The following is a 24,403-nucleotide window of genomic DNA, read 5'->3' on the forward strand; positions in this document are numbered from 1 at the left end:
TGGTGGTCCCTCAGGGGTAGAACTCCAGCCAGAGGCAGGGACTGTGGAAATACGTGGACGCTGGGAAGACACTTTCTTGAGGCCTTCCAAGCTCATCTAGGGGAGGGAGTTCCTGCGCAAGTTCCTGGCTCCAGCCAGTGGGATCCATGTGAGAGTCCCTGTGAGTCCATTTGTGCTCATCTGCCAGTGAGAGTCCAGGATATGTGGGCAACGCCAGGACTGGAAAGAATTTGGCCTGAACCTTTTGAATAGCATCTAGTCCATATTGGATATGTGCTAAAGGGGAACTTTACCAGATTATCAGGGATTCTGAAGACTGGGGCAAGTGCATTGTGAGGCTTCCTGGGATCCTACTGGCTACACAGACTCTGTGACAGGCAGACTAGCAGGAAGGATGATGAGAGCATTGCTTCAAGGCTTATAGGCAGGGTCACTGAGTCCTGAGTCCCGCTAGGCAGAAAGGAGACACTAGGCTTCTACTGCTGAAGGTGTGTGGAGACCTTGGGACAGGCTGACCTGGGCCCCTGGCCAGAAGGGAGCTATCATGTGGGGCTGAGGGCCAGGAAGGTTCCTGTTGTCTAAGCCACATTGCTTGTGATATTTGTTATGGCAGCTGGAGCTGACTGATGTACTTCCTCCGAAGTCTGTGCACTCCCACAGCAGGAGTGGTGCATGCAAGCGGAGACGTCCTTCTCTCCCCCCTGCTGGACTCCAGTGTCCTCACCCCTGCCCTCCCCCTGCTCTAATGCTCCTGCGAGCTGCTGTTTCCTTGTCCAGGGAGTCAGATGACAAACCTCAAGTGAAGGGGTGAGTGCTGAGGATCAGGAGGAGCAATAGGGCCCAAAGACAGGATCAGGATGAGTCTTTCATTTGTTTTTATTTGGTTTTTCAAGCTTGGTTTGTGGGGGTCGCAGCTGGTGGACAGGAAAGCCAAGAAGGGACCACTGAGAGCGGACGGGGTTGAGGGAGGGGAGGTGGGAAGGTTCTAGTGAGGAGGCTGTTGTGGAAACTGGGTCTGTGGAGGACAGCAGATGTGGGCTCAGGGAGGGGTGTGTCTCTGGATCTCGTCGGTCCAGTTGGTGACATTGGTGAAGATGCTAGGGTAGATGGGGTGTTAGCAGTAAAGGCCCCAGCTGGCTAGCCTCTTCAAAATCCAGAACTAGTGAAGTCACAGACCAGGGGCCCCCCAGAATCACTCTAGGAAAGAAATGGGAGTTCAGGTGGGTTACTGAGCCAGGTCTGAGGAGACCAGGTAGCAAAGTGGGGCTTATGAGCCTCTGCCCTCCAGCCTCACTTGGGTAGACTGCTGTGAAATTCCAGACACCAGCATCCCACTCAGACCAGTCTGATTAAGTCATGCAGGTCAGCACTGGAATCATGCTTCAGGAAGTTCCTGATTGACCCTCAGAATAATCACAAATGTAAATCCATCAGTATGGAGGCTGTGCCCAGGAAGGGCATGGTGGTCCAGGAGAAAGCACTCTCCAAGGCCAAGAAGGGGCAGCTGCAGGATTTGAACCCAAGAGAGCTGGTCTGTGAGTGTAGACTGGCCAGCTGAAGCTGTTGCAGACCTGGCTTTTGCAAACTCTGAGCTGCAGCAGCACATCCCCACCGGAGTCATCTTCCTTTTTCATTCATTTAGTCAGGGCTTTAGTTTTCTCTCAACTTCTTGGTTGAGTTTCTTCAGAAATTGCCCATACCCAGGCCTGGTAGAGGCAGCCTGTATTGCTCAAGGAGCAGCTGAGGATCTCCTGAAAGCCTCTGGGAGTTATTGGAGTCCTGAAATGCTGTCAGGGCTGGACCATCTGGGTGGAAACTCCCTCACTTCATTAGCCAAATGGAAGGTTTCATTGTTGGAGGTACATAGAGGAGCATGGGCCATGGCTGTGCTTGGTCCCCTTCAAGCACCTGTTCAACACACACATCCAGCATTCAGAGCAGCTTCTGCCCTTGAGCACAGGGGTGAAGTGACAAAGTTCCTCTTTCATGAAGCTTTTGTAAAGAATCCAACTAGACTGCCATTGTCAGACATGACATGTGGAAGCAAGCCATGCAAGGGACAGGACAGGAAGGGAAGGACGTTTCATAGGGTGGAAGCATGCAGCTTTCATGAGCTGAGATTCCAAATAGGACAACCCAACTTTCTGATGCTGGAGCAGAGGGAGCAGTGAGTGCAGACGAGGAGAGGAGGGATGGCCAGGTGCGTGGAAGAGCAATGACAAGTGGGAAGCAAGGCGGGACTCAGGTTCCCAGGGCCTTTACGGTGGGGGTTGGAATTGACACCCATGGAGAACTGCTAGGTCAAGTCTAGCACCTGGATTGCTCTGGTGCTCTGTGGAGAATGAACTGGTTTGGAGGCAGCTACAGGAGAGAAGTGAGAGATTATGGGTGGGGAGGGGTCAGGGTGGTAACAAACAGTCAGATTTGGGACAATACATTGAAAGAGGCAACAGGACCTGTCAAAGTTGAGTCTATCTCACCAACCAGGGAAGAAGTGCAGAGGGGGAGGAGCAGGCTGAGCACAGAGCCCTGGGGTCTCCAGCATTTAGAGGTGGGAGGGGAGGGGACCAGTGCAGAGTGGAGTGGCTGGCTGGTCCTGTTGCCCAGGAAATGGCAGTGAGGCTTGCTCAAGTGCTGAGTGGGAGGAGGATTTGGGACCATGGATGTCTCTGGCAAGACAGGTTCCTGGGGACATTGGCCATGTGGCTCTGGTGGTACTTGGGACATCCCTGGGTAGAGTGGGTTAGATTCAGGGCTGTTAGGAGGAGTCTTTGGGGGAAAGGAGGCAGAGAAACTGGGCAGTAGTGGGAAGGAGATTGCCACCACACATTTATACAAGAGCCGTGAAAGTGGAGATATGACATGGAGCAAGGGAGCCTCGGGACACTCAGAGCTTCAGGAAGGACTGGCTACAATGGGCCAGGAGCTCAGGAGAGATGCAACATGCCTGCTGGACTGGGAAGATGAATGGCACCTAGCCCCATTACATGCTTTGAAGTTCTCAGTGAAATAGGAAGCCAGCTCTCCAGCTGAGAGGGAGGGGTGGGGGAAGTGGTGACTTGAAGGAAAGAGAAGGGTACATGGTGTGGCTAGCCAAAAGTAACCCTCAAAGACGGCCATCCTCATCACCAGAACCTGGGGCTATGTTACCTTACATGGAAAAAGGCACTCTGTAGCTGTGATGGAGTTGAGAATCAGGAAATAGGAAGATTATCCTGAATTATCGGGTTGAACCCAACATAAACACAAAGGTACTCATGAGGAAAGAGGGAGGCAGGGGGTGTGAGTCAGAGGAGGAGGTGTGATGGCGGGAGCGGAGGGAGGAGCAATGCGATCTGCTGAAGTAGGAAGGGGCCATGAGCCAAGGAATGCTGGGGCCTCTAAAAAGACATACAGATGGCTAACAAACACATGAAAAGATGCTCAGCATCACTCATTATGCAAATCAAAATCAGTGAGGTCCCACTTCACGCCAGTCAGAATGGCTGCTATCCAAAAGTCTACAAGTAATAAATGTTGGAGAGGGTGTGGAGAAAATGGAACCCTCTTACACTGTTGGTGGGAATGCAAACAAGTACAGCCACTATGGAGAACAGTGTGGCTGCTGCTGCTGCTGCTAAGTCACATCAGTCATGTCTGACTCTGTGCCACCCCATAGATGGCAGCCCAACAGGTTCCCTCATCCCTGGGATTCTCCAGGCAAGAACTGGAGTGGGTTGCCATTTCCTTCTCCAATGCATGGAAGTAAAAAGTGAAAGTGAAGTCGCTCAGTCGTGTCCGACTCTTAGTGACCCCATGGACTGCAGCCTATCAGCCTCCTCCGTCCATGGGGTTTTCCAGGCAAGAGTACTGGAGTGGGGTGCCATTGCCTTCTCCAAGAACAGTGTGGAGATTCTTTTAAAAACTGGAAATAGAACTGCCATACAACCCAGCAATCCCACGACTGGGCATACACACGGAGGAAACCAGAATTGAAAGAGACACGTGTACCCCTATGTTCATCACAGCACTGTTTATAATAGCCAGGACATGGAAGCAACATAGATGTCCATCAGCAGACAAATGGATAAGAAAGCTGTGGTACATATACACAATGGAGTATTACTCAGCCATTAAGAAGACTACATTTGAATTAGTTCTAGTGAGGTGGATGAAACTGGAGCCTATTATACAGAGTGAAGTGAGGCAGTGAAGTAAGCTGACTGTGGCTCAGATCATGAACTCTGTATTGTCAAACTCAGACTTAAATTGAAGAAAGTAGGGAAAACAGCTAGACCATTCAGGTATGACCTAAATCAAACCCTTAATGATTATACAGTGGAAGTGAGAAATAGATTTAAGGGCCTAGATCTGATAGATAGAGTGCCTGATGAAATATGGAGTGAGGTTCCTGATATTGTACAGGAGACAGAGATCAAGACCATCCCCATGGAAAAGAAATGCAAAAAAGCAAAATGGTTGTCTGAGGAGGCCTTCAAATAGCTGTGAAAAGAAGAGAAGTGAAAAGCAAAGGAGAAAAGGAAAGATATAAGCATCTGAAGGCAGGGTTTCCAAGAATGGCAAGAAGAGATAAGAAAGCCTTCCTCAGCAATCAATGAAAAGAAACAGGGAAATAATAGGATGGGAAAGACTAGAGATTTCTTCAAGAAAATTAGAGACACCAAGGGAACATTTCATGCAAAGATGGGCTCAATAAAGGACAGAAATGGTAGGGACCTAACTGAAGCAGAAGATATTAAGAAGAGGTAGCAAAAATACACAGAAGAACTGTACAAAAAAGATCTTCACGACCAAGATAATCACGGTGGTGTGATCACTCACCTAGGGCCAGACATCCTGGAATGTGAAGTCAAGTGGGCCTTAGAAAGCATCACTATGAACAAAGCTAATGGAGGTGATGAAATTCCAGTTGAGCTATTTCAAATCCTGAAAGATGATGCTGTGAAAGTGCTGCACTCAATATGCCAGCAAATTTGGAAAACTCAGCTGTGACCAAAGGACTGGAAAAGGTCAGTTTTCATTTCAATCCCAAAGAAGGGCAATGCCAAAGAATGATCAAACTACCACACAATTGCACTCATCTCACATGCTAGTAAAGGAATGCTCAAAATTCTCCAAGCCAGGCTTCAGCAATATATGAACCATGAACTTCCAGATGTTCAAGTTGGTTTTAGGAAAGGCAGAAGAACCAGAGATCAAATTGCCAACATCCGCTGGATCATGGAAAAAGCAAGAGAGTTCCAGAAAAACATCTATTTCTGCTTTATTGACTATGCCAAAGCCTTTGACTGTGTGGATCACAATAAACTGTGGAAAATTCTGAAAGAGATGGAAATACCAGAGCACCTGACCTGTGTCTTGAGAAACCTATATTCAGGTCAAGAAGCAACAGTTAGGACTGGACATGGAACAACAGACTGGTTCCAAATAGGAAAAGGAGTACATCAAGGCTGTATATTGTCACCCTGCTTATTTAACTTTATGCAGAGTACATCATGAGAAACTCTGGGCTGGAAGAAGCACAAGCTGGAATCAAGATTGCCAGGAGAAGTATCAAGAACCTCAGATATGCAGATGACACCACCCTTATGGCAGAAAGTGAAGAGGAACTCAAAAGCCTCTTGATGAAAGAGGAGAGTGAAAAAATTGGCTTAAAGCTCAACATTCAGAAAACGAGGATCATGGCATCCGGTCCCATCACTTCATGGGAAATAGATGGGGAACCAGTGGAAAGAAACAGTGTCAGACTTTATTTTTGCGGGCTCCAAAATCACTGCAGATGGTGACTGCAGCCATGAAATTAAAAGACACTTACTCCTTGGAACAAACGTTATGACCAACCTAGATAGCATATTCAAAAAGAGAGACATTACTTTGCCGACTAAGGTCCGTCTAGTCAAGGCTATGGTTTTTCCAGTGGTCATGTACGGATGTGAGAGTTGGACTGTGAAGAAAGCTGAGCACTGAAGAATTGATGCTTTTGAACTGTGGTGTTGGAGAAGACTCTTGAGAGTCCCTTGGACTGCAAGGTGATCCAACCAGTCCATTCTGAAGGAGATCAACCCTGGGATTTCTTTGGAAGGAATGATGCTAAAGCTGAAACTCCAGTACTTTGGCCACCTCATGCGAAGAGTTGACTCATTGGAAAAGACCCTGATGCTGAGAGGGATTGGGGGCAGAAGGAGAAGGGGTCGACAGAGGATGAGATGGCTGGATGGCATCATGGACTCGATGGATGTGAGTCTGAGTGAACTCCGGGAGTTGGTGATGGATAGGGAGGCCTGGCATGCTGCAGTTCATGGGGTTGCAAAGAGTCGGACATGACCGAGCGACTGAACTGAACTGAACTGAAGTAAGCCAGAAAGAAAAACACCAATACAGTATACTAACGCATATATATGGAATTTAGAAAGATGTTAATGATAAACCTGTATTCGAGACAGCAAAAGAGACACAGATGTATAGAACAGTTTGTTGGACTCTGTGGGAGATGGAGAGGGTGGGATGATTTGGGACAATGGCATTGAAACATGTATAATATCATATATGAAACGAATCGCCAGTCCAGGTTCGATGCAAGATACAGGATTCTTGGGGCTGGTGCACTGGGATGGCCCAGAGGGGTGGTACGAGGCGGGAGGTGGGAGGGGGTTCAGGATGGGGAACACATGTACACCTGTGGCAGATTCATGTTGATGTATGGCAAAACCAATACAATTTTGTAAAGTAATTAACCTCCAATTAAAATAAATAAATTTATATTTTAAAAAAAAGAAAAAGCAAGAAAACATTTTCTCCTAGAGCCTCCAGAAGGGAGCAGCCAGACCAACAACTTGCCTTTAGACTCTGATGTCTAGAAATGTAAGATAATACATTTTGTTGTCTGAGCCACCAATTTAAGGTGATGTCACCAAAGCACCAAGAAAGTCACACCAGGGCTTCTTGGACATTGAGAATGTGCCATCATCACTTCAGCTCTTCTCCTCTGGGGTCCCTAACTGAGGTGCCCTTGCCCGCTCACCCCACAGTGCACCCATACTGCACTCTTTAAGGCTGGAGAAGGCCAGGCCCCTGTACACTCGAGGCCTCAGGGATTCATGCAGATGGGCCTTGTGGTTGCTGATATTATGGTGGACTCTGGGCTAGTATGAGGGAGATGGGAAGGGCTCCAGGAGCCTCCTGACCCCACGGGAGTTCTCAGAAGGCAGAGGAAGCCCCACCACTAGTATATCCCATGGAAAGTGAGCTGTGCTTTGCACTACTGAAAAGACAGAGTAAACTGAGTGTGGGTGTGTGAGTGTGTGGGTTTTGTGTATGCTGAGTGGAGCCAGGGCAGTGAATTGCACACTGGGTGAGAGGACAGGTCTAAGACAGGTCCAGAAGAGCAGGGACAATCCAGGTAGATGGAGGCAGGCCAGGCCAGGAGATTCAAAGCCAAGACTTGCTAAGTACCTCCTGAATGCCAGTACAGTACTAAATTTCCTACAGGGCCTTATTAAGAGGAGGCTTTAGCAAATCCATTTCGTGGGTGAGGAAACTCAGCTAAGGTCACAATCCCAGGAAATGACAGACTGAATACTGGAACCGTGTCTTTTCTGCCCCACAGTCTAAGCACTGAGTGCCCCTGTGGTCTGTCTCTACTCAGACCTGTTTCTGGGTGCCCTGTGCAAGGCAGGAGGCACTTTCAGGGAGAGAAGAGGGGCCTGGGTTGGAGGATGGGAGCCAGAGCAGGTGATATGGCCGAAGATGAATCTAGATGGAGTCTCTCAGGTGGTGACTGAAAGGCTAAGAGAGGCAGGGGGGTGGTTATATGCTGCTTTGGCTCTTCAGGGTCCATCTCAGTGGTGTCCTCATCCTGAGAAATGAGAGGCGGAGTTAGCTTAAGGGCACTATGGATATCCAGCAGGCAAGCAGACAAAGGGCCATGGAAGAGCTTGGCACACGATGCCAGCTTGGGAGGCTCGGCCCTGAGGGCGACGCGGTGGAGGTCACGTTAGGCTTCAAGTGAAAACACAGGGGCCCATGCTGTGCTGCCTTCTTTTAGGGTAGCCACTTGTCCTCTCCAGGCCTATTTTCTCATCTATAAAACAGGGCACTACACAGAGTGTAAAGAAAGCTTCACAATTAAAATATCCAACAGGGAGGCTTCCTTGGTGGTCCAGTGGTTAAAAATCTTCCCTCCTTGCAGAGGACATGGGTTCCATCCCTGGTCAGGGAACTAATATGCCACATGCCACGGGACAACTAAGTCTACACGCTGCAACTACTGAGCCCGTGCGCTCTGGACGTCGCGTGCTACCGCTGGGAGAGGCCCACGCTCTGCGGAAAGAGCCTGTGTGCCCCAACCAAGGTCCAACACAGGCGAAGCAAAACAAACAGAACCCACAGAGAAGCAAACAAATACACGAAAATACAAACAGCCAACAACAGACATACATCTGGAGTATATAAAATGCATAAGGAGCCCCTAAAGGAAGAGACAGAGAACCCCACAGAAAAATAAGAGGCGGAAAAATCTCGAAAGGAAACTTTACATAAAATAGATATCCAATAACAATAAATATGTGAAAGTATATTTAACTGGTCATTGGGAAAACGCAAACCACAACAGTCTATTAAAATGAGAAAAGATGGAAAATGCTAAGTATTGGTGAGAATATAAACTCTAATCCACTGCTTGAATGCGTGGAAATGGTGAACCACTGTGGAGATGTTCGGTAATAATTGCCAAAGCTGAATATACGCATACCTTTTATTCCAACAATTCTACTCAAGGGTTTCTGTGAAATAGAAGGTGAAACATTTGGAAGTGAAATAAAATGAAAAACTTGGAAAGTACTAAAATCTCCATTAAGAGTGTAACTGATCATCAAATTCAACGCACACAGCAGAGTCCTGTAGAGCAAGGAGACTGAACAGGTAACAGTATGGATGAGTCTCACAAGCCTAACATTAAGACAAGGAAGACTGACAACTGGAAATAAATTCTACTTACAGAACATTCAGAACCTAATCTAAGGTATTGAAGGTGAAGATGGTGGTTTCTGTTGGGTGTGGGTGACAGGAAGGAAGTGTGAGTTGGGCCTCTGGGGTACTGATCACGTGTGGCCTCACTATGTGAAAATTCATCCAACTTATGAAAAGAGCATGGATATATTCTTTTGTATGTATGTTATACTTCAGTAAAAACTTTAATATATGCCTCAAGAATAGATGCTGTAGATGCCTTCATGCGCAAGGAACTTAGGAAGGGGAGTTGGCCTGGGGGACACTGCCAAGGGATGGAGTCCAGGAAGACTCACAGAGGGAGGAAATGGGAAGTCCCAGTTCAGTTCAGTTCAGTTCAGTTCAGTCGCTCAGTCATGTCCAACTCTTTGTGACCCCATGAATCGCAGCACGCCAGGCCTCCCTGTCCATCACCAACTCCCAGAGTTCACTCAGACTCACGTCCATCGAGTCCGTGATGCCATCCAGCCATCTCATCCTTGGTCATCCCCTTCTCCTCCTGCCCTCAATTCCTCCCAGCATCAGAGTCTTTTCTAATGAGTCAACTCTTCACATGAGGTGGCCAAAGTACTGGAGCTTCAGCTTCAGCATCATTCCAAAGAAATCCCAGGGTTGATCTCCTTCAGAATGGACTGGTTGGATCTCCTTGGAGTCCAGGGGACTCTCAAGAGTCTTCTCCAACACCAGAGTTCAAAAGCATCAATTCTTCGACACTCAGCCTTCTTCACAGTCCAACTCTCACATCCATACATGACCACAGGAAAAACCAGAGCCTTGACTAGACAGGGGCTCCACAAAGAGAGCAGAGGCAACACAGCCCCTCTCCCAGAGAAACTGAAGCCCTGAGAACAGGTGAGGGAAAAACAGAAAGGGCCTTATTCACCTGGCAGATGGACTTTCCTGTCAAGAAGTCCCCAGCACCCAGCATGTTCACATGGGCAGAGCAGTCTTGCCTTTTCCATCTCCATATAACAGTTTACAGAACCTGTTCTCAATGAAGCTCACCCTACCCTCCTGGAGATGGAAGGGTTCGAGCAGAGGTGCTGTGAGGATAAGGAGGAAATCAGGGAAGGATGCTGTAGCCTAGCTTCAGAGCTCTGCCTTACCAGTCAGCACTGCCCCCCAACATGGGGTTTTCTCTGCACAGCAGAGCTTTCATCCTTGTTTCAGTCTTCCATCTATGCCTAATAAGCCCTCCCCTGTTTCTCAAACTTTTCCAAATTCATCCTATTCAACCTCTTTCATAGCAATAGGCCACACTCCTATTCCACAAAAGGAAAAGGCAAATCCCACCAACACATGCCGCTCAGTGGTGCTTAGCAACCATTCACCAACCTCTCTATCCTTTGTCAAACCATCCCATCCACTCACCTTTTGTCTATCACTAACATTGCTTTCCATCCACCTGTTCCTCCATTCACCTACCTATCTTTCCTCATGTCCCATCTGCCCACTCACCCTTCCATCCATTTGCCTATACACTCATCTTTTCATCCATCTCTTCATTCTCCCCTCCATCAATAGACCCACTCACTCCATCTCTCTGCCCACCATCCTTTCACCCATCTTCCCTTTCACCCACTCATCCTCCCAGCTTCCCACCATCCATCCTCTCATCCTATCACTCATTTATTCTTCATTCAGTTTACTCATTTATTCCTCTGTCCTCATGTTAAGCATCTTTTAACTAATGATACAGAGGAGTGTTTTTAGTTGGGACAGACAGCGTGCGTGGAATAAATAAGGAGCTTTATTTGAGACATGATAAGGGGTGTAAAGGAAACAAAACAGGAAGATGAGCTATCAGGGGTGGCCTGTTTCAGCTCACATGATCAAGTAAAGCTCCTCAGAGGAGCAGCTGAGTTGCATATGTAAAGAAACGAGTCATGGCAAGGTCAGTCAGGACAGCAAACGCGTCCAGGGAGTCGACAGTCGAGGTGGAGACCTGAGGTGGGAATGGCCTTGAAATAGTCAAGGCAGGAAGGAGGCCTGCTGGCTGGGGTAGTGTGGGCGAGGGACGCAGGAGGAGATGAGAGAGAGGAATGGGGCCTGAGAGCCAAGGCAGGGAGTTGCGACCTTATTTTAAGTAGAAATGAGAAGGAATTGGGGGTAATGAGCAGGGAACTGGCATGACTCCTGCTCTAAAGCAAATACTCAGACAGCTATAAGGAGAGTAACACAGAGCACACAGGATGGGAGCTGAGACCAGTCTGGAGGTCCAGGGAAGAAAGACCCGGGGGCAGCAGCGGGATACCTACCAGGTGCCAGGCCCTGCCTGGGGCATGGACTGGGATATCGAAACAAGAAAGACAGGGTCCCTGTCCTCAAGGAGGAACCAGTCTCTGTGTGTGTGTGTGTGTGTGTGTGTGTGTGTGTGTGTGTATGTGTGTGTGTGTGTGTGTGTGAAGGGTGTATACATGTGCTGTACGTGTATCTGTGTGTGCGAAATACATGTGTTGTGTCTGTGTCTCTGTATTGTGCCTGTGTGTGTGTGTGTGTGTGAAGTATGGTATATATGTGTTGCGTGTGTGTATGTGTGAAGCGTGGTATACATGTGTTGTTTGTGTGTGTGTCTGTGTGTCTGTGTGTCTGTGTGGTGTGAGAATGCTGTGGACCTGGTTGTTTGTCCTATGATTAGGGCGTGTTAGTGACATACTAACAGGCAGGGACCAGAGATGCTGGAACATCCCACTCAATGAAAACAGCATCAGTTCAAAATGCCTGTAGTACCTCTGCAGAGAAACACCATATCAAATTATGACCCAACTTAACAATTACAAATAAGTACTCTTTCCCTCCCTAATTTTGCATCATAAGCATTTCACCAAATCATTAAAGTTTTCTTTAATAGAACTCTTGCTCGTAAGTTTTTGCCTACATCTCTCCACTTTCAAACTTAAGAAACTCAATTTTTTTCCTGTGTCATTCAGTTCACCTAATGAGCCTACAAAGTAGATGACTGAACTGGGTAGGGAGAAGAGCAAAGTGAGGTTCAGAATTGATCAGGCAGCCTCAGAGGTCAGGGGTCATACTTGAGTTTTTTTTTCCCCACTTTTCCCAAGCGCCTCCTATGGCACTGGGAAATCAGAGAGTTTGTCAGTGACTTGGAAGGAGTCAGGTCCCAACCACAATCTTTGAGTTGGATCAAGTCATTCAGATCTATGGTTGATTTAAACTTTGGTATCAAGAACCAGAAAGACTTCAAGAACTCAGATTCTTGACTGCAAAGTCAAAGATTCCCAGACTTCAGAGCTTTACACTTAGGGAACACCAAAGCCTTAGAATCACACACTTTCAGAACTGAACTAGAATGGTCCAGTCCTCTGGAAATGAAGCATAGTGGGCCAAGGGGACCTTTGCCTGGGGACCCCTCAAGTGGAGACATACCTCCCTTCTTTGCTCCTCTGTCCTCCCCTTCCTCCTCCTCCCCATTCTCATCCCCCCCCACTCCCCCACGCCCCCTCACTTTCCTCGTTGAGCATCCCCCAGCCAGTTGTCCAGCAGGATGAGTCCCTGGGGAGCGTCATGCCAGGGACTGGGAGGCAGGCAGGGATGGTGTAGGAGGTGAAGTTCACAGGAAAGAGCAGCTGCAACATGGCGATGTCGCTCCCAAAGGGATGTAACTTCTCGGAGTCTGGGTGTGTGATAATCTGGCTCACAGACACCTCCCGGGTGTGCTGGGTGCACTGGTACAGCTGGGTGCTTCCTAACAAAACTCCGTAGTTCCCTGGGGCTTTGGATTTCCTGGAGGAGGAAAGGCGCACCGTCACCATCATCTCCAAGTGGGGACTAGCTCTTTCCCTGCATCCTCATCTAACTGCCCGCAGCCCTCTGGGCCCCTCCGCTCCACCTGATGCCAGACAGCTTCTGTCTCCCCATTTCTAATGCTCAGGAGGCCTTCTTTCTTGAGGCTAATTGATATCCTACTTATAGTGTCAAACATGTGGCTGGCTTCTCCATCACATACTAGAATTGGAGAAGCACTGAATCCTTGTTCTGGAAAACTCTGTGGGGTCATCAAATGAAGGCCTTTTGATTGTACACGGCAGACATTCTGGATCAGTCCCAGCTCTAACCTTACCCTTCCCGAGACTCCATACAACCCACCTTCTGGCCCCACAGTCTTCCTGACCATCCCTTTTCAACACCTACCTGCCGAAAGCCTGCTTCTCCACTGAGTCACAAGGACTTGCAAAAGATTCGTTAAATAAATGAGCAAATGACGGCACGAAACAGAACCTTGCCTTGTTCCCCCAACACAGGTGCTGAAACGTCCTTCCTCCCTCACTGTCTTCACAGCTCATCTACTTGGAGACCCTCTCTCAAGTTCCCCTCACCCAACTCTTCCCCTCCAGCAAGCCCTCCCTCTCCACACATCTCCTGACCCCCCACCCCATGTGCTCTGCTCTTCTCATCCATGCTGGGCTTTCTCTTCTGACAGGATGGAGACTTGGTGAGGAAGGATTCACCACCCCTGATGCCATATAGGGCCTTGCACGGAGCATGGCACAGAGTGGGTGCCAATGGACTCTGAGCCCTCAGAGCTCCAGGGTCCACACCTGGGCTATGGCGCCTGAACTCCCTGGTGACCCATAGGCACCAGGTAAATCAGACTAGATGAATCTGACTCCTGGGCAGCCCTGTCACTCTCCCAGGGAGCCCACCTCCCCCTTATGCAGCCTGGCACCACGGCTCCCTGCATGCACACCAGTGACCATGACTCCTCCTGGGCACACAGTTTCGCAGGATTAATAGGAAGAATCGTTCAGCTGCTGGCCACCCATGTGGTCCCAGGCCTCCATCTAGAGTCTGACACCTGGCAATAAGGGGGCACTGAGAAGAAGGTGCGATCTGAGATGGGTCCACACCAAATGGCAGCGAGGACTGACACTGCCACTCTCCTGAGGCACACTTGTGTTGGGGGACGGACACAGGAGCTGAGGGCAGAGCATGGGAGGATCTGGGCAGGTGAGCGGGGAGGACAGTCCAGGCGGAGGGTCCACAGGCCAAAGGCAGGAACGACACGCCTCGGAAGGCCACAGACTGCCCAGAGGAAAGCCCAGAGCAGCTAACGCGGGACACCATCCCCCTTTCCTCGTCCTCCCCTGCATCCCCCTCCCCTGCAAGCACCTGTGCTGGCAGCCTAGGAAGGAGACATCCTGGAGAAAGCAGTAGGCGGCGGAAAGGAGCCAGCTGGAGTTAGAGAGCATAGCTCCACAGACATGCAAGCCCTGGGACCACAGCCTCCACAGCCCGGCCACCATCGGTCCTCCCCATCACTCTGGACTTCCCGCACACTACGGAGACTCCCCTGCCGCCTTTAATAGAGACACTGGTGGCACTCCAAGTGTTGCCGCCAGGAAAGCCTCCCTGTTTCACATATGGGAAAATCAAGGCCAGGCCTCCAGCAGCCTAGCCAAAATGGCAGGGCTCCCTGGACCCTGCCTTCACGGGCTGCCACTGAGGACCGGGCAGCAGAGCACAACCCATCAAGCCCTGTGAGGATAAGGACCCAGGGGTCCAGGGGGACCAGCTCACAGGAGCATCTCCAGGCAGATGGACATCCTTGAGCAAGGCTGCCAAGCACTGGGCATGACTCAGACCTCGTTTCCCTCACTTAGCACGCCTCAGTGCCATGTCTTGTAGATCAAAGAGCTAAAGGTCCCAGAAGTTGCCAACATTACTTTCTCAAGACCGCGGCTTCTAAGGGCCTGTGCCCCTTCACTCTACCCCATGTCTTGGGGAGGGAGACTTGCAGGCAGAAGTTGCGGTGCTGTGTGATCTGGAGCAGCTCACTCCCCTCTGTGGCTCTGCAGGAGTCTCCATTTCTAAAAGAAGAAGGAGTGCGCTAATGAGGACGGCCCTGGTTCTGGGACTCACACCCTGGAGGGCAGGAGTGTGCCCAGGCCCCCTGAGGCCCGGCATCCTGGTCTAGGGCCTGGGCTCCCAGGGCCTCAGTGAGGGGAATGAGACCCCTGGTCCCTGGACTCAGGCCTATTCGCTCAGTAGTCCTAGAACTTTCCTCCACCCAGCCACCAACCTCTGGGCCAGATCCTGCTAGTCCCCACTCCCACAGCCCCACAAAGGGATTGGGTCCTTTCCCACCCAGAGGCCTCACAGTGGAGGGCCTGACCCACCAGTGTGGAGGGGATCTCTGGGCTGTCTGGTAGGAGGGAAGGGCAGAGAAAAGGCGAGGCTTAGTGGCTCAGGACACACAGGCCCTGGTCACAGCCGGCCGCCCTCAGGCCCCGTAGGCTAGGCGATCTTGGCCCGAATGGAGGTCCCAAGGAACCTATAGGTCCCGGAGCCAACCGCCGTGCTCGCCAAGTCGGAGCGCCGCCCCTCAATGCTCCCCCATCGCCTGCAGTCGGCCGGGGGGTGGCTCTGGCTGGGAACCTCGCAGCTCCAGGGTGGCCACGTTCAGCGAGCAGCAGCCAGAGAAGAGCTGCGGGCTGGCCTAGACCTTGCGGGATCCCCGCCTCCCTGTCCGTTGCCAGGGTGACTGACCCCGGTCTTACCTCACCCTACTCTGGCCCCGCCCCAGACTAACCCCACCCAGACTAACCCCAATCCCACCCTGATCCTCTTAATAACTTTTTAAACAACTCTACTTCGATAAAATGTATATACCATGATGTTCACTTATTACAAAGGACAATTCAATGATTTTCAGTAAATTAAAAAAATACATATTTATATTTAAATAAACCTTTTACTTTAGAATAGTTTTAGGTTTATGAAAAATCTGCAAAGATAATACAAAGACTTCCAATATGCCCCTCACTTCGTTTCCCCTAATGTTAAGATCTTGTATTACTGCAGTACATTTATCATAACTAGTGAGCCAATATTGATACATTGATGTTAACCTTAGTCCATTCTTTTTTTTTCCTTCCTTTTTTTTAAGTTTGAGGTGCATAGCATAGTGATTTGCCTTACATGCATCATGAAATGGTCATCACAATAAATTTAAAGAAACCACATAGGTACAAAATGAAAGAAATTGGGGAAAAAAATGTATTTCCCGGTGATTAGAAGCCAGGATTTACCCTATCAACTTTCATATATGACAGAGAGCTGTATTAATTATATTTATCATGCTGTATATTACATTCCTAATACTTATGTATCTTAAAACTGGGAATTTTACTTTCCTAGTACTTATTTACCTTATAACTGGGAGTGTGTATCTTTGACTGTGGCTATCCAATTCCTACTTCCTGGCCTCGTGTAACCACAAGTTTAATCTATCTCTTTCTATGAATTTGTTTTTGGAGTATTCTTGACCTACAATGTTATGTTAGTTCCTGTTGCACAACATAGAGATTGGCTATTTCTACACATTTCAAAATGATAAGTTAGTTACATCACCATACAAGGACATTCCATAGTTATTGACTCTATTACCCACACTGGACATTTCTTACCCATCTCATACTCATTTATTTTGCATCTATATAAATACTGTTTATTTGTTTATTCCTTTTGACTGTGCTGGGTCTCTGTTGCCCCACGAGGGATCTGTCTAGCTGTGGAGAGCAGGGGGTGCTCTTTGTTGTGGTGCGGTGCTTCTCATATGGCTTGTCTTGTGGAGCACATTTCCTAGGGTGTGGAGGCTTTAGCAATTGAGGCGCATGGGCTTAGTTGCCCCACAGCGTGTGTTATCTTCCTAGGCTAGGAACTGAACACGTGTCCCCTGCATTGGCAGGCAGATTCTTAATCACTGGACCACCATGGAACTCTTACCGCTGAAACTTCAATCTCCCTCAGCTTTTGCATTCTTCCCCCTCAATCCTCTTTCTCCTGGTAACCACTTATTTGTTCTCTGTGTCTATAACTCTGCTTATGTTTTATGTTTGTTCATTTATTTTTTAGATTTCACATATAAGTGTCATCATACAATGCTTGTCTTTGTCTGACTTATTTCACTTTAGCGTAATACTCTCTGGGCTTCCCAGGTGGCGCTAGTGGTAAAGAACCCGCCTTTCTATGCAGGAGACTTAAGAAACAGAAGTTCAGTCTCTGGGTTGGGAAGATTCCTTGGAGGAGGGCATGGCAGCCCACTCCAGTATTCCTGCCCGGAGAATTCCATGGACAGAAGAGACTGGAGGGCTACAGTCCACAGACCGCAAAGAGGCAGACATGACTGAAGCGACTTAGCACAGAACAGATCACATGATGTTTTCTAGGTCCATGCATGTTGACACAAATGGTAAGATTTCATTCTTTATCAAATATGTGACTTGCAATATTTTCTCCAAGGCTGTGGCTTGTCTTTTAACAGTGGCTTTTGAAGAGCAAAAGTGTTTAATTTAATGAAATCTAATTTACTAATTTTTTCTTATATAACATACTTTTGATGTTATAGCTAAGAGATCATGAAGATTTTCTCCTATGTTTCTCTGAGAAATGTTAAAGGTTGTTTTTTACATTTGAAGCCATCATCAAGTTTTAGTTCATTTTTGCCTAGTGTGATATACTAAGTTTCTGTTTCTTAGTTTTTGGTCTTTCTTGTGGCTATCCATTTGTACCAGTACCTTTTCTTGGTTAAAAAAGAAAGACTAGTATTTCTCATGTTGAATTGTTTTAGGACATTTGTTGAAAATCAATTCATGACACAAAGTAAGGTTCTGTTCCTGGACTCTCAATTCTGTGCCATTGAATTATATTCCTTTCCCGTGCCACATCCACTGTCTAAATTAGTATGTTATGGTAAAATTTGAAATCAGATAATAAAAGTTCTCCAACTTTATTCTATTGCCAAATTGTTTAGGCTGATTTGAATTCTTCACATTTCCCTCTGAATTTTAGGTCAGCTGTCAAATTCAACTCCCCCAAAAAAGCCTGCCAGAAGTTTCATTGGGACTGCATTAAATTTATAGACCAATTTGAAGAGAAATGCTTTCTTGATAATATGAAATTTCCTGATCCATGAACAAGAACTATTTCTCTCTTTGGATAGATCTTTAATTTCTGTCAGCAATATTTTGTAGTTTTCAGTGTACAGATCTCATAGTTCTTCATTATGTTAATTGCTAGGTATTGTATCATTTTCCATGCTATTCTGAATGAAATTATTTTAATTCCCTTTTCATATTTTTGTACCTCGTATATAGGAACACAATTCATTTTTATAGGAAATATTACTCCCTATGAACTTTCTAAACTTCTTTCTTTATCCCGGTCTGTTTCATCTTGTTTTACTTTGCTTTGGTGGGTTTATTGAGGTTTCCTAGCACATGCAATCATGTCTTCTGCAATAACAGTTCTAACTTTTTCATTTAAAGTTGGATTCCTTTAGTTTTTTCCCTCCTATCTTCTTTTCTCTTTTTCCATTCCTCCCTTCTTTCCTCTCTTTCTCTCTCTCCCTTTCTTTCTTTCCTCCACTTTATAGAGTTGACATTGATAAGGATCCTGTTTTTTAAAATATGGTCTATCAACCTTTGTCTTTAATTTTGAGTATTTATTCACATTAATGTGATTATTGATACTGTTAGAATTACATTTTCCAGTTTGCAATTTGTTTTCTGTATGTCTCTTACCTTTCCTCCGCTTTTGATACAGACTGGGGCATGGGGCCCTTTGCTGAAGTGCTGCAGCGGATTCCCATATACTGGTGTACACATGGGTGAGTCCCACCTGTGGGTTAGAGTCCCACAGTCAACGTACAACTGGCTGGTTTCCAGGCTTGATCACTCCAGTGGGCCGTGCACAGGGTGCGCCCTCCTTAACTGGCCCTTTCTGGAAGCACATAGGTTGGTGCCTAAACAGACACTCACAGGGGGCGGTTGAAACTGCAGTCTCTGTCATTTTCTCTTTTATCAGTCTTTTCTGTCCCTCCTCCCTTTACATCTCCCATCCTTTTAATCCTGAATACTTCTTGTTTGTGTCTTTAAGTTTCTGTCATTGAGGTTTGTCTGTCCAACTGCTCCTGCAAGTCTCTGCTGACATTGTGGGCCTGGTGGTTCACCTATGCCTTGAAATACAAATACAGTCCTCATTGTCTGTGTCTCCTTCATTGCAGGAAGATTCTTTACCCACTGAGCCAACTTAGTGGGAGTTTATAAAGAATGAAAAAGGAAGAGAGGAGCCTGTATCACTATCCTCTGACTTTGCAGTGTACTATTCTGCCGCCAGGTTTCTCTGCTCATGAGATTCTCCGTGCAAGAATACCGTAGTGGGTTTCCATTTCCTACTCCAGGGGATCTTCCTGACCCAGGGATTGAACCTGCGTCCCTTATGTCTCCTGCATTGGCAGGCGGGTTCTTTACCACCAGCACCACCTGGGAAGCCTATTTGGCCGGGATTCTCTCAGGAAATACATCTGTAGTCCCCCAGACTGAGGGGAAATAAAAGGCCTTTTAGAATTCAAGCAGGAAAACTATGAGGTCTCTGGTGGTGTAAAAATGGTCTGGCTTAAGTTTGTGGGTTTAATCAACACAGACTTCTCTGTATTATCAGCAATAAGTATAATACTTTTATTGTACCTAGAGTTACTGGAAGTCAATAAGTACATATTGTTTCTATTGTAAAATCTGTCATTGAGGAAAATAACCTGATATGATTAAACTTCTAAGTAAATATGACTGGGATAAGAGTTTTCAGTAAATTCTATGGGAATAATTGGGCTTCCCTGGTGGCTCAGATGGTAAAGAATCCTCCTGCAAGGCAGGAGATCTGGGTTCCATCCCTGGGTCAGAAAGATCCTCTGGAGAAGGGAATGGCTACCCGTTCCAGTATTCTTGTGTGGAGAATCCCATGGACAGAGGAGTCTGGCGGGCTATAGTTCATGGGGTTGCAAAGAATTGGACACAACTGAGTGACTAACACATTCACACTTTTATGGGAATGATTATGTTTTGGAAATGTCCATCTAGCATAGTTCCTCCTACTTTTGGTAACTTGAAACCAAATTAAGTTAAAGAATAGTAATCTACTGAGCATTCAGGACATTTTAAATGAAATGAAATATTGGAACTTTAATTGCTAATCAGGTCTAAATTTACCTATTCTTTTCTCTTGTGAGAGAGAAACTAAAGATGTTTGGCTTTATTAGACACATGTCTTGCAGCACATCAAGGAAAGAAATTGTGCTTTGGAAAGATATGTGTTTCTAGAAGTTATGGGATATTCCAATCAGGGAATGTTAATATAAAATGCAGTTCAGGGTGGCTTAAGAAAAATAGTATGTATGTCTTCAGAAAAGAAGGTATGAGGAATGGAAATATACTTTGTTATTAATAAAAAGAAAGAGGTGATTTTGTCCTAGAGCTGGTTAGCTCTGCATAGATAAAACAAGGTACAAAACGTGGCTACAGAAAATTGCAGAGGATTTCTGGGAAAGGAACATTGAGAAAAGAATTTTGTATGAGGTTGGAACTGTCTAAAGTTGGATTACATTTAAGTAGATAGATGGATTTTATTAAGAGTAAGCTGATAGGAGACTGGATTTGGTTTCTTTCATAAGAGAATGAAATTTTCCTGAAACGCTGCTTTTGATAACAGATTATGAGTTTCTGTGATGTTAAGTGATCTGTACTTTTGAATTTTTTTTAGCTCAAGGAATAATTGTTTCACAGCAACCTATGATTCTCTCTGACTGGGTATTTTAAAACTTTTTGAAATTTTGAAAGATTTCCCAAATATCAAATTCTGGTTGAAATTCTTTTGAATTCTAGTAAACTTTGAAATGCTTCAAGGGCCCCATGGAGCATCCAAAAGGGAGATCCTAAACCGACTGTGCTCATTTAGTGTGTTAAGTTACACGGGAAACCTTGTCCAAACTCACTGTTGCCTGTGTCAGATGGGTTATCAGGCTCTCCCCAGTGTTACTGTAGCTGGCAAATAGGGGAAAGGGTTTTGGGTTCTTCTGCTGTTTATTCTTTCACAACCTAAAAAAAATCCCCTGTGGGAATAATGCCACCTCTAGGCTCTCAAGTCCTGTCAGTCACGGCAGTTTTCACTGCATTCAGCTCCCAGGTCCTTCAGGAGTTCTTTTTTCCACCTCTGGGACTCCCTTCACTCCAGGCCTTGGCAGCCCATACATACCATGTCACAGAATACCTGTTGTGCTGGTCACTTCCAAGCAGCCCACATCCTAGGCTTCACAGATGCTCACACTCGCGGAATACCACCCCCAGCATAAGAAAACCTATTATAGGGCAAAAGCCTCCAGGTGAGTGTCTCCAGGACACTGAACTACCTTTCTAGGAGCGCTCTTTCTGGATTGCAGGTTATTCAACATGTGAGGATGTAAGCCAGAAGAGAAACCTCCTGGGTATATCTTTAAAACCTGAAATTTTTTCAAAATAGACAGACTGAAAAGGGAAAAACTTAAAACTCTATTGTAACATGGCCTGGGCCTTATATAAGTTGGAAAGTGGAGAAAGCATTTTGAAAATGGCCTGAAAACGGCTCTCTAAATTATAATGCCATCTTGCAATTAGTTCTTCTCTGCTGCAACATGGAAGAATGGATTGAGGTTCCCTATGTTCAAGCCTTCATGCTCCTGGGATTTCCCTGGTGGTCCAGTGGTCAGGACTCCAAGCTCTCACTGCTGAGGGGCCAGGTTTGATCCCTCACTGGGAAACTAAAATCCCACAGGTCACTTTGACAAACAAAAAGGGGAGAAAGGGTTTCATGGTCCTTTACCAAAACCCTACTCTATCTTGCTCCTGTAATAAAAAAACCTAGGGAATCAGTAAACACTTCTGATGTTTTAGATGATCCCCTCCCAACCTTCCCCAACTCTCAGGTGGGGAAAAAATCAAGCCCCACCTACTTCCCAGAACCTGCTACTGCTCTGGGGCCCTCTGACTAACCCCAAACTTTCCCTCCTTCTGTTCCTTTATATCCCCCGGAACCTCAGGAGAGAGAGACTAGTCCCTCCGGGGTAATCTGTAGCGGAACTTCCTGTCACCCAGCCTCAGGTTCAAAGTTAGCCCCCGCCTCTGCCCCACAAGGCCTTCACCCACTTTGGGAAGCGGCTGAAGGGAACAGAAAGACGGCTAGAGTGCATGTCCCCTTCTGAATGGGACACTTAGGAATCTGTAAGGAGAGGTTTCACAGGTTCTCAGAGAACCCTGAAAAGTTGAGGGATGAATTTATCAGGCGGGAGTTGACATTCTCTCTCACCTGGCAGGACATCATGGTTATTCTGGCCTACAGTTACAGCCCGGCTGTAAAGGGGCATATTCTGAGGAAGGCGAGGAAACAAGCAGTGGGCCACTGATCCATCCACCAAATTTATCAGGTGGGTGGGGATGCATGCCCAGAACATGACTCACACTGGGACTGTGAAGATCGTATAGGTCAGGCTAGGGTGAGACATCGCATTACTTGTCTATCAGAAGGAATGAAAAAGTTTATGGTGAAACTTTAAATTTCACCTGTAAATTATGATAAGATCTGAAAGGTTACACAGGAAAGAGATGAAAACTTGGCAGTCTCCCTGAACTGGGTAACAGAGGCCTTCAGGAAAGCCTCTGTCCACAGAAGGGAGGATGCTATTTGCCATGCATTTTATCACCCAGGCTACTTCTGATATAAGGAGAAAATTACAAAAATGTGAGGCTAGACTCCCAACCCCGTTGTCAATCTTGGTAGAGGAGGCATTCAAGGTCTGTAGTAACCAAAACTTGATGGACGAGGCCAATAAAGATAAGGGGCTGGTAAAGAAAACAATTTTTGGCTGCTGTGATTCACCTGCTGCCTCGAGTGGACCCTGGAGGGCTGAGATGTCTGGGCAGATGGCAAAGAAGCTGTCTGGGCTTGAACCAATGTGCCTTTTGTCATAAAGGGAGGCACTGCAAGGGGAATGTCCCTGCCCTCCTGTGGGATGCCTAAGGGACAATCCCAACTGTCGCCATTGGGGCCTGAGCACCTGCCTGGCTCCAGATTCCACTTGATCCATCCTCGTTACTCCAGAGGAGTCTTGGGTCACCCCTGGTATGGCAGGTAGGAGAACTGAATTTCTTGTAGACACTGGAGCTTCCTGCTCTGTTCTGACTTGGCCCTCTCTCCAACTGAGACTGTATTGTGATGGGAGCTGACGGATTGTCAAAGGGAAGGCAGTTACATCTTCCCTCACCTGAGGAGTCTGGTCCCTTATTACTACTCACTCCCTTTTGTATATTCCAGAGTTCCACGTCCCCCTTCTCAGAAGATTTGATAAATAAGATAGGAGCGAGTAGATTATTAAGATGGGGTGAAGTCCAAGAAGGTAGAGAATTCAAGCAGAGATTCCATCTATTAGCAACCCCAGATGACCCACCTGCTGGTCATCAAAATATTCCCCCCAAAATCAGAGAATAAATAGATCCTGCAATTTGGGATAGCTCAGGACCAGGAAAGGGAAAACATGTTCCTCCAATAAAAATAAGGTTTAGGTCTGGGGAAACACCCCTGGAAAAAACAATATCCTTTAAAACTTGGGGCCATGAAGGAAATCCAACTGCTGTTCCCCGAATTCCTAAAATACAGACTCATTAGGCCCTGCCAATCCCCTTGTAACACCCCGATCCTCCCCACCCCCACCCTGCACCATTCAGGAGCCTAATAGGGAATATCAGTTGTTCAAGGCTCATGAGCAGTGAACGAGCCAGTCATCCCTAGTTACCCACTGCTGCCAAACCTACGCACTTTCCTCAACCAAGTCCCAGGAAGCACTCAGTATATATTTAGGACCACAAAGATGCATTTATCTGTATTTTCCTACATCCAGACTCTCAATACCTTATTGCCTTTGAATGAAGGGACCCTGACACCCTGGAGGCTACTCAATATCCCTGGACAGTGCTCCCACAGGGTTTACAGGACAGCCCCCATCTTTTGGGGAATGCAAAGGAACTGAGTCTTCATAAGGGTACTCTGAAGGAATATACGGATGGTTTATTGATAAGTAGTGCTGTTACAGGAAAAAACAAAATCTGACTTCTGTTGAGTCTGTTTCTTTCACTTGACCTTTGCTTCCCATTGCTTTTGTTCACTGAAAGGGTACTGTCTATACATAATGGTTTGCCTCAGGGAACACTGTCTCTGCCTGTTAAACCAAAGTGCCTTTGTTTAGAGAAACATCCTGACCCTGGCCACCTTTGAATAGCTGCAAGAAAGAAGATATTACCACATCCTTTCCCAGAGCTTGGCTATTCAGGAGATATTTGGGAAGACTTATCACCTTTTCTTTACTTTTCCTTTAATTCCTCAGCTCTGCCCCATCTCTATTCTATAAAAGAAACTGGAACCCAGACCCTGATAAGATATATTTTTTTAAGAGACTGGTCTGCCATCTCCTTGGTCTGCCAGCTTTCTGAATAAAGTCATTCTTCCTTGTCCCAATTTATGGTCTGTCACACTACAGGCAGAAAGAGCCTGGACTCAGAAACAAATTTGGTGAGCC

General features: G+C 46.9%; 2 pseudogenes; both read right to left on the reverse strand.

Annotated features, from left to right (window-relative positions):
• LOC138094717 (olfactory receptor 5W2-like) overlaps nucleotides 1-24,403 on the reverse strand; it is a 150,415-nt pseudogene that overhangs the window by 86,554 nt on the left and 39,458 nt on the right.
• Nucleotides 1,040-16,785, reverse strand: LOC138094521 (putative serine protease 47; annotated as a pseudogene).

This window comes from Capricornis sumatraensis, chromosome 18 (assembly GCF_032405125.1).
Source record: "Capricornis sumatraensis isolate serow.1 chromosome 18, serow.2, whole genome shotgun sequence".
In the NCBI taxonomy this organism is placed as follows: Eukaryota; Metazoa; Chordata; class Mammalia; order Artiodactyla; family Bovidae; genus Capricornis; species Capricornis sumatraensis.